Genomic DNA, 9,756 nt, shown 5'->3' with positions numbered 1-9,756 from the left:
TTACCCTAAAATCCATTCTTTTCCCTAAATGGAAATTGACCAAACAGGAAGTACACAGTGGCAAAGAAAAGCAAAATTCACTGGGAACAGCCTCGTTCTTTCTGACTGTGATAAAATGCAGAACTTCAAACTTGGGAGAAAACCAGCAAAGTTGGTTTCAGTATCATGACACATGAAGAAGTAAAAAACAGGAAGATGGCTTCATTACATAAAATCCTCTCCCTGCACCCTCTCACCAATACAATACCAAGAGCCATCAAAAGCATACAGACACTGAAAGCACCTTATAATGTCACAAAAAGTAAAGCTTTTTAAAAAGTTGAACTATATTGGTTTGAGGGAAATTGGGGATTTTTTTTCTTGGTGATTATTGAAGTATCTGAGATAACTATAAATCCTAAGTAGCTGTTAGCACTGCTGATTCAGTAACATTATCAAACATACTACAAACTAACAAAGAGACTAACTCTTGTGACTTCTTTTCCTACTGCTGTATAAACAATTAAAGGCCTTTCTAGGTGCAATTGATTTGTATTTCAATTTTTAAGCTATAAACTTGAAACAGCATAACTGCGTGGTGGTAGTGTACACTTTTAATCCCAGCACTTGGGAGGCAGAGGCCAGCCTGCTCTACAGAGGAAGTTCCAGGACAGCCAGGACAACACAGAGAAACCCTATCTCGAAAAACCAAAACCAAAATAGTAACAAAACAAAACAATGGCATAGCAATACAATCCCTGGTGAACATTCAATAAAAATAAATAAATATAAAGAAGCTGACTGGAATGTATGGAGGAAGTAATTTCTTGGGTTTGTCTTTTGAGGCAGCATCTTTCTACAGAGCCCTGGCCTGCCTGGAACTCAGTATGTAGACCAGGCTGGCCTCAAACTCGCAGAGATTTGCCCACTTCTGCCTTCCAATACACTCGTTTTACCCTCGCTTGGACGTCTCTAATGCTAGCTAATAAGAATCAGAACATTTGACTTGGACACTTTCCTATGCATAAGTGGTAATGGGTCTACCCCACACACTGCCAATCTCCCTCCCTCCCTTGATAAAACCAAGGTAGGTGTGAAATAAAACACCCGAGAATTTGTTCCTCTGTAGTAAACAACACCAGCAACTTCACAATTGCTAAAATTACTGTCGGAGTCTAGAATTCTGATTCTCAAGGGTTCTTAAATTTTTTAGGGATGGATGGACATAAGAAGCATACTTATAAATTCCTATCTGAAAAATACAGTGCTGGACTAGAACCTTAAAATAGCTGTAAATACTAAGCCTATGCAACGCTCTTGAAGTAAAATTTAATTCTGTGATGTATCTGAGGTCACAGCCAAAGAGTACAAGCTTATGACTAGAACATGGAACGTGTTTTTCAAGTCCAAGCTCTCTGTATTAGGATGCATACTCAAGACACTGTCTTGTGGAATCACTGTGAAAATTCTGGGAATTAAGTATCAACAGATTTACTTGTGTGTATATGTGTGTGTTGTGTGTGCGCATGTCAGGTGAGAGGACAACCAACAGAAGTCTGTTCCCTCTTCCCACCATGTGGGCCAGACTAGGATCAAATGTCATCAAATGTTACCTCCTGAGCCATCTCACTGGCCCCAATTCTGGGGGTTTCTCATCTAAGATTATAACTTGCCTCTTTAGATATATGAATTCCAACTATAAACCTGATACTGTAACTTACTGCTCCATTCCTGGCAGTCTCAATTTTCCAAACCCTGACCAATTTCACAGCACCCAGGGACCAAGCAAATAGCCTCCTAAGAGAAAGTCCCATTCAGTGCCTGGTTTCATGCCTAGAAGCATTATGGCACTAAGATTAAAAAAAAAAATTAAAAAATTTAGGTGGTGTCCTAGTTTGCTTTCTGTTTCTGTGATAAACACCATGCAAAAGCAGTTATTTCAGTTTCTACTTCCAAGACATAGTCCATCACTAAAGAAAGTCAGGCAGGATTCAAACAGGAAATGAAGCAGAAACCAGGGAGAAATGCTGGCTCACTCTCTAGTTTCTAACTAGATGGCTTTTTAAAAATACTGCCCAGAGATGGTAATGCCTCCAGTGGACTGGGCCCATCTACAGCCATTACCAATCAGAAAATCCTCACAGGCATGCCCACAGGCCATCCTGATGGAGGTAGTTCTTTTGGAGTTAAGGTTTTTTTCTTCCTAGGCGACTCTAGGTTTATTCTAGGTTGTAGGAGACTCTAGGTTGTGTCAAGCTGATAATAAAAACTAACCAGTACACAGAGAAATTCTGAGTGCAGTAATTTATCAAGACACATAAATTACAAAAAAACCTTAAGTCTTCACCAAACTTTTCTCACAATTTACTAGCAATAATAAAGATCTGCAAAATATCAGCTATCATCAAAAAAATCCCTTTGAGAGCTAATTAAACATAATATAGTAACTTTTAAAAACCAAGAAAGTCTAATAAAAATTCCTAACATCGTGTGGACAGTCTTGAGTGTGCTATCCCTGACTGTTCTCGAGTATGACTTCATCCTTCAAGTGGTTTCATTTCGAGGTGATCTACCGGTGGTTTTTGTCGTTTTAAATGCATAGGTGGGGTGTGTAGGATCACGTGGGGGTGCATGTGGAGGTCAGAGGTTTGAAACTGAAGTGTTACCCTTAGGAATATCAGCCACTTCCTTTCAGACAAGGGTTTGCACTGGCCTGGAGCTCACCAATTCCGCTAGAATGGCTGGCTACTGAACCTCAGCACCTCTTTCCATTTCCCCAGTGGAGGATTTCAAGTGCATGCAAATCTGTGTGGGATATAAGCAACTTTCCTCATTCCATCTCTCATCTCTTCAATGACTTTTCCTTCACCATCTATTTCTAAGCAGTAGTAGCTTAGGTTGAATGTTCCATGAACAACTCCCTCAGAGGCGAGTAAATAGTCTAAAGCCAAGCATAATTTTGGTAAATGGCACTGCATTTTTGTTTGCTGTCTGGCTAGAACAAGAACCCTTGCAATTTCATTGGTTATAATCTCAAAACTTCCTGTAATCTGATGATGTGATTTAACATGTAACGGGAGTATGATAGTCCCAAGATCCCTTCCATCCATCCTTGTGGCCGGGCCGTAATACTGAACGATACGTTCTGGGGCCCACTAATTATCCTTCCAAGTCCTAATCTGTAAAGCTTGTTGCTTCGTGTTTCCAGTCCTCATGTGCCTGTATTCCTTACTGTTCACCTCTCTAGCAAGGGGCAGCAGCAGAATGACCTGGTTGAAAGGAACCCAGCACACAAACCCCCAACCAATTTGGGTGAAGCACTCCGTAAGCTGTCCTCTCATGTCCAGTGTAGTCCACGGGAGCTTGCCATTCCATTGTCAGCTGTACAGTCCCAAGCCTGCCCAAGACGAGACTAATGTATAGCAGTTAGAGCTATTGACTTTTATTCCTTGGGAAGCTACCAACTTTGCCTCCTGGACCACTTTATAATTTCCTGGGAAACTGCAGTACCTTCTGGTATTCCTAATAGTGCAGAATGGCTAATCTTTTCAGGATTGGTACAGCCTATAAAAGTTCTATGATTTCCCTGGCACATTGTTTTTTTCTTTTCCTCCAGAACTATCAGACCCCTTTCATTACATAGGGCCCTGTGTACAGAGTTAGAAGGAGGCATAGTCTCTATGTATGTTGATGCTTATCCCAGTAGCCATCGAGAGGGCTAAGGGCTGCCCTCTGTGCTCAAGTCCCCTTAGGCAGGTTTAGCCACAGTGGTAGAATTGTCACTACAGAATAACCAGCAAAGGGTTCACCTTCCTTGACAAAGTTTCTGCCATCAATGAAAGTCTACACTGGTCTCTTTAAAAAAAGGCTGATTGGGCTGGAGAGATGGCTCAGTGCTTAAGAGCACTGCTCTTCCAGAGGTCCTGAGTTCAATTCCCAGCAACCACACAGGTGGTTCACAACCATCTCTAGTAGGATCTGATGCCCTCTTCTGGCTTAAAGACATGCATGCAGATAGAGCACTAATCTACATATAACAAATAAGTAAATCTTTAACAAAGCGAAACAAAACGAGGCTGGTCTATTAGGCCTGGCTAGCTGGCAAACACCTCATCCATGACCTCAACAGTCATGATCTGGTTGATCTGGCCCAACAGGCAGCAAACTTGAGGGGTTTAAGTTTTCTAACACCTCCAAGTGAAGGCCTTCCCTGGCATCTGATGATCATCCTGGCGTTGGTGAGCTAATACTGACCCTTCTATCCATTGAAGTCATTCCTTCCTGAGCACCCAGGTTAAATCCTGTTTGTTAGCCTCTGACACCAGCAGTATAATTGCTGTGACTGCTTGAAGGTATGGTGGCCAGCCCTGAAAGACAAGAGTCTAGCTGTCAGGATCCCAGCATCTAAGTCAAGAAGGCTGCTGTGGCACCAGTGTGTTCAAGCACATACAGAATGAAAGGCTACACCGTCTGGGAGTCCAAGCTGGGCACTTTATTTAGTAAGGGCCTATTGGATCTCTTTAAAGGCTCCTGGTTGATTTTCCTCACAACAGTCTAAGTACCTGGAAGGTCTTTGCAGAGAGGAGTAGTATTGGTTGGACTCCTGGTGCTTTCAAACCTGAGTCTATGAAGTTAAGAGAGGCAGCTCTGGGGTGGTTTCCAGTTAGACTCTAGTAGCCTCAGGGGACTACACGGCCTCAGATGGAGATGGAACTGCAGCTGCAGTGGATGGCAGAGGTGGTGACGGCCGGCGCACTGACAAGGGGCACAATTCTCCCCAACGGGCTTCTCAGGTTCTGGTCCACATTTTAAGCTGTTGTAAAAATCTCTGCTAGCATGCTTTTTACAATTTTCCTCTAATCAGGCTTGCAGCCACTGTGGGCAGGGAAGAACTGCATGTATCTAGCAGACAGGGAATGGGTACTGAATCCCTGTGACAACTCTAAACACACAAGAGCAGGGAGGGAACGAGGATGGGTTTCTGCTCCGTCCATTACTAGACACACCTCCTTGGGGATATTTCATGTTCTTCAGTCTTAGTGGGTCAGAGCTAGAAATCTCAGTATCGGGAACCCAGTAAGGGCATCCTGGACCACCAGGAACCAGAGCGGACTCAACTACTGCTTTGGTCTCTGTGGTCAAGTCCCTTGTCTGACTCATTTAAAGATACTCATACATTTCTAGCTCACCATGCTACCTTGAGCCACTGTAGAAGTCCAACCTGTATCAACTACTTGGGCTAGTCCTGGGGTTCCAGGAAGTGGTCAGGCCCCTCTTCTGGCTCCCAGGACTTAGTAGGTTCTGATGTGCTTCAGGGGTCTCTGCCCTGGCGAAAAGGGAGGCGAAATCACCATCACCAAATCCCAGACAGAACCATCAAGAACAAAGAGACGGGACACCAAGGCTTCTGGAAGAAAACAGTTTTATTTGTGGTAGCACAGACTAGACTGAACTGTTTACAGCCTTTGACATGATTTTTGTTTCTCTGCCTCCCATACATGGCAACATAGAATTTCACTGGCCATTTTAACCACAGGGAGGGGGAATTCTGGAAGTGCTAGAATGCAGAGGAAGCAAGGGCTGCGTGGGTAATGTACAAGGTCACACATAAGCATTCTGGCAGAGCCTGGAGCTCATGGTGGTCTCCTTGTTCTTCCTCCAAGGTCTACGGGAAGGCCTGCTACCAAGTACTGAGAGTGACTGCTGAGTGCTCAGCTCTAAAGAGGACATTTATATAACCCACTTCAAGGCTCAGGGGACATCACAGAAGAGGCACAAAGAATGTAAGAGCCAGAGGAAGCCAAGAGATACGCAACCCTGACCTGACTGTTACACCCTTGAACTCATGGTCGCTATGATTACCTCCACTCAAGATCTGAACAGGAGTGGGCCTGCTAACCTCTGCTAACATCTTGTTAGGAAGGGAGAGGGTCTCGTGGGGCCTCACTCCTCCCTGAGTAGTTACACAGCTTGCTTGATAGAAAGAGAAATGTTTTCTTCAGGAGTGTATAGTCACTGATAGGGTGCCCATACACTTGTAAGCAAAGCCAAGAGACTTACTGGACGGGAGAGGAAAAACCCTCGACATGGGGACAGACAATAGAATACATCCAAGTGCAAGTGGGGATCAGTGGGAGTAGACGAGTACAACATTAACAAAGACGCCAGGCACAGTGGCGCACACTTGTAACTCCAGCATTGGGCCCTAGGGAGGAGACTAAGGCAACATGCCATTCCCGGCTATAAGATGGGAAGCCTGTCTCAAAAACAAACAAACAAAAAAACTAACAGACAAAAGCAGACTAGTTAAGGTTCAAAAAAAGGAAGTGTATGGCTTAGAAAACTAAGAAACAAACCAAATAAAAATATCTTGTCAGGCAGTGGTCACACATGCCTTTGATCCCGGCACTTGGGAGGTAGAGGTAGGCAATCTCTTGAGTTCAAGGCTAGCCTGGTCTACAGAGTGAGTTCCAGGAAAGCTAAGGCTACACAGAGAAACCCTGTCTTGAAAAAAACAAATCTTAAGGTGAGTGTGATGGCCAACGTCTTTAATCCCAACATTTAGGAGGCAGAGGCAGGAGGATTTTTGTGAATTTGAGGCCGGCTTAGTCTACAATAGTGAGTTTCAGGCCATCCAAGATTTGACCCTATCTCAAGAGGCAACAACAAAAATTAAAAATCATCTTTAATTGATGTTCATTCCCCAGTCTCAAAGTCCTCTGAACACCTGAGAGGGCAAATGCTCCACAGGATTCTGGCGTGCAGCTCATTCGAGCACCTCTGCCAACACAGACCTAACTCTTCTGCCCTCGTCCTTTGCTAGGCATCCTTTCCCAATTGTTTTACTATCTGAAACAGCTTTTCTCAACAACTCTTGCTCACAACTTTCCATTTACTAGCCCTGGGTTCTGCTTGCTTAAAGGAATGGTTCTACAATATGGAACCTTCACTGATCTTTCACCAGGAACCACTATTTCAATCTTCAAAAATAACCAGCTGGGCACGATGCTGCACCGCCTTTCATCCCAGCACTCGGGAGGCAGCAGCAGGAAGATCTCCTAGTTTGAGGCTAACCTGGTCTACAGAGGGAATTCCAGGACAGCCAGCGCTAAACAGACAAACAATGTCTCAAAAAACAAGAACAAAACAAAAAGCCCAAATTGTTTAAGTCTTTTGAAGTATTTAGATTAACTTTGCATGTTTAATCATGTTATTTATTTTATTCACACTACACTCCCTAGGCAAAGGTCTTTGGAGGAATGTCATGAAGTAATCCAGGTCTGCTGTAATCCCTATGCTGAAATGTGCTGTCATTCTAGTTTAATTACTTGTGAATGAAAACCACCGTTCATGTGGTCATAAAACCAACAACCAAGTCCAACAGGGCAGAGGATCATCCATGTATGTAAGTATGCCTTAAAAATAGTAACAACAGCACCCGTTCTGGCTTTTGAGCTTAGAGCCCTGTGTACGGCAGGTAACACACTTACAAGCAAGATCAACATCCCTGGTGCCCAAAATAAAAAGTCTGATTAGAATTATGTAATCCCCCAAACTCAATCTCTTGGGGGAGCAGCTATAGTCAACCCAGCTGAATCCATTCTATTTCTTGACAGATCCCAATGCTTCTACAAATAAACTGTTTTTCAAAGGGTTACACAAGTACACACATGCACACACATAGAACATGGCCAATCATTCACTTAAGGATGAAGTAAAGTTACAAACCAGAACCAGGCTTTTAAAACAGGTAGCAGATCCTAGGTCTTCCAGAGCCAGAGCACCTCAGTTCTCCCCACAAAAGCCAGTGTTATTCTGAAAGACAAAGAGTGCATTATGAGCATGTTTCACCTTAGACCAGAACACACTGTTATTTTAAAAATGATTTTGCCTCTGAATTGCCTTCACCAATACGAACTTCCTACATCAGGCTTTTATGGATAGTAAAAGAATGAAGCCAAGCACACACACACCATGTTCTGTGATAAAAACATCAAGGTACTAATAAATACAAAGTAGAAGCAAGGAATCACGGGGTATGCACAGGAAGTAGTTCCCACTACTCTGGACACTGAAGCAGAAGGTCCTGAGCCCCAGAATTTGGAGTCTGGCTTCAGGTAAAAGTGAAATCCTATCTCAAAGAAAAAAAAAGAATCCAGACATTGGAACACATAACATAAGCGGGCAAATAAATAAATACCCAGGGCCAAGGAGATGATTCTGTAGGGAAGAGGGCTGCTAAGCCTGGTGACTTGAGATCTGAGTGTTGGAACCTACATGGGAGATGGAGAGAACCAATTCTCCCAAAGCTGTCCTCTGACCTCCACCCAGATGGTGCCATGTGCACACCATACCCTGAAATAAATGTATACAAAATGGGGGAAAAAGCATTAAAATGTCCTGACCTAATATTTCAGTAAGAAATACCACATATGGCAGCTAATTACATTCTCACTGGAATCTGTAAAAGCTAGTTCGTTCTGTCATTTACACCTGACACAATAATCCAGTAAAAGGTCTAGGGGTAAGTATGCTGATACATTCTTTTTTTTGCTTATGAGACAAGATCTCATTAGGTAGCCCTGAATGGCCTCATGGCCCCACTCTCCAAAGTGCTGGAACTACAGGCTTGCATTACCAGGCCCAGCTGATATATCCTTCATGGGTTTTTTCAATCTTCATGTTGTGCGTGCAGTGGAGGAACCCGAGCTCCTGAGGCACCGAGGCCCAAAGGCTGATGATGTCGGGTGTCTTCCTGTTCGCTTTCTACTGTTTTCCCTCACTAAACTGTAAGCTCACAACTGGCTCCACTGGCTGGCCATCCAGGCCTCAGGGATCTATCTTCCTGCCTCTGTTCACTGAGCGATGGAGTTACAGGCATGCCCAACACACACCTCTGTGTGTGCACACTGGGGATCTGAACTAAGATCCTCATGCTCGTGCAGCGTGACTTCTACCCACTAAGCCATTTTCCCAGCCCTCAACCCATATTATTATTAACAATCAAAACTCAGTTCAATTGTAATACTAAAAATTTGAAGATCAAGACAGGATGTTACAACATTTTTAGAAAAGAATTACTGTTAGCTGTAGTGTATTATCTTACTGTTCTATATATTTTATTTACAAATATACACACAATTGATGTTTATATACACATGTACTAGGTGTAAAATGATCAAGAGTGATTCAAAACAGCTTTGCCTTTAGCAAACAGCCAACTGATTGTCAAGAAAATGGGGTGAGAAGTATGTGAAGGGTCCTGTAAGACTACCAAAGCCCCGAGGGAACTTTAGGAAGAAGACTCCAAGGACAACCTGTTCTTAGTATACCCTAGATGCCATTTTCTGTGTGGAAAAATGTTTCAATGTAGAAATACCTCATGTACTCTGAAATGAAAAAATAAAAACTTTTGAGAATTATTCTTAAGGTCCAAGAAAAAATTTCCAGTTTACTGTCTGTGTAGCTTGAAGATGATGCTACTTCTGCCAGGTGCAGTAAGGAGAACACTTGCAGACCTAGCTAGCTGGGAAGCTGAGGCTTTCGGGAAAGAACTCTGGGTCTAGGAGTTCTGGGACAGCACAAGGAACAAAGAGAAACAAGGTCTAAGGAGGGAGGGGGAAAAGTAACTGTATTTGAATAAACAAAAAGTTGCAGAAAATTTTTGTATTCTCATTTCTGAAAATCTATACCAAAGAAGGCTGTTAAAGAAAACTAAGAAGCCTCGAAATTTTAGCCATTGATATTAGTTTTTAAGTATAACATTTTCTAAAACTC

The sequence above is a fragment of the Peromyscus californicus genome, unplaced genomic scaffold, assembly GCF_007827085.1.
Source record: "Peromyscus californicus insignis strain IS unplaced genomic scaffold, ASM782708v3 Scaffold_15__1_contigs__length_86483966, whole genome shotgun sequence".
NCBI classification, from domain to species: Eukaryota; Metazoa; Chordata; class Mammalia; order Rodentia; family Cricetidae; genus Peromyscus; species Peromyscus californicus.
Note: the sequence above shows the minus strand (reverse complement) of the source record.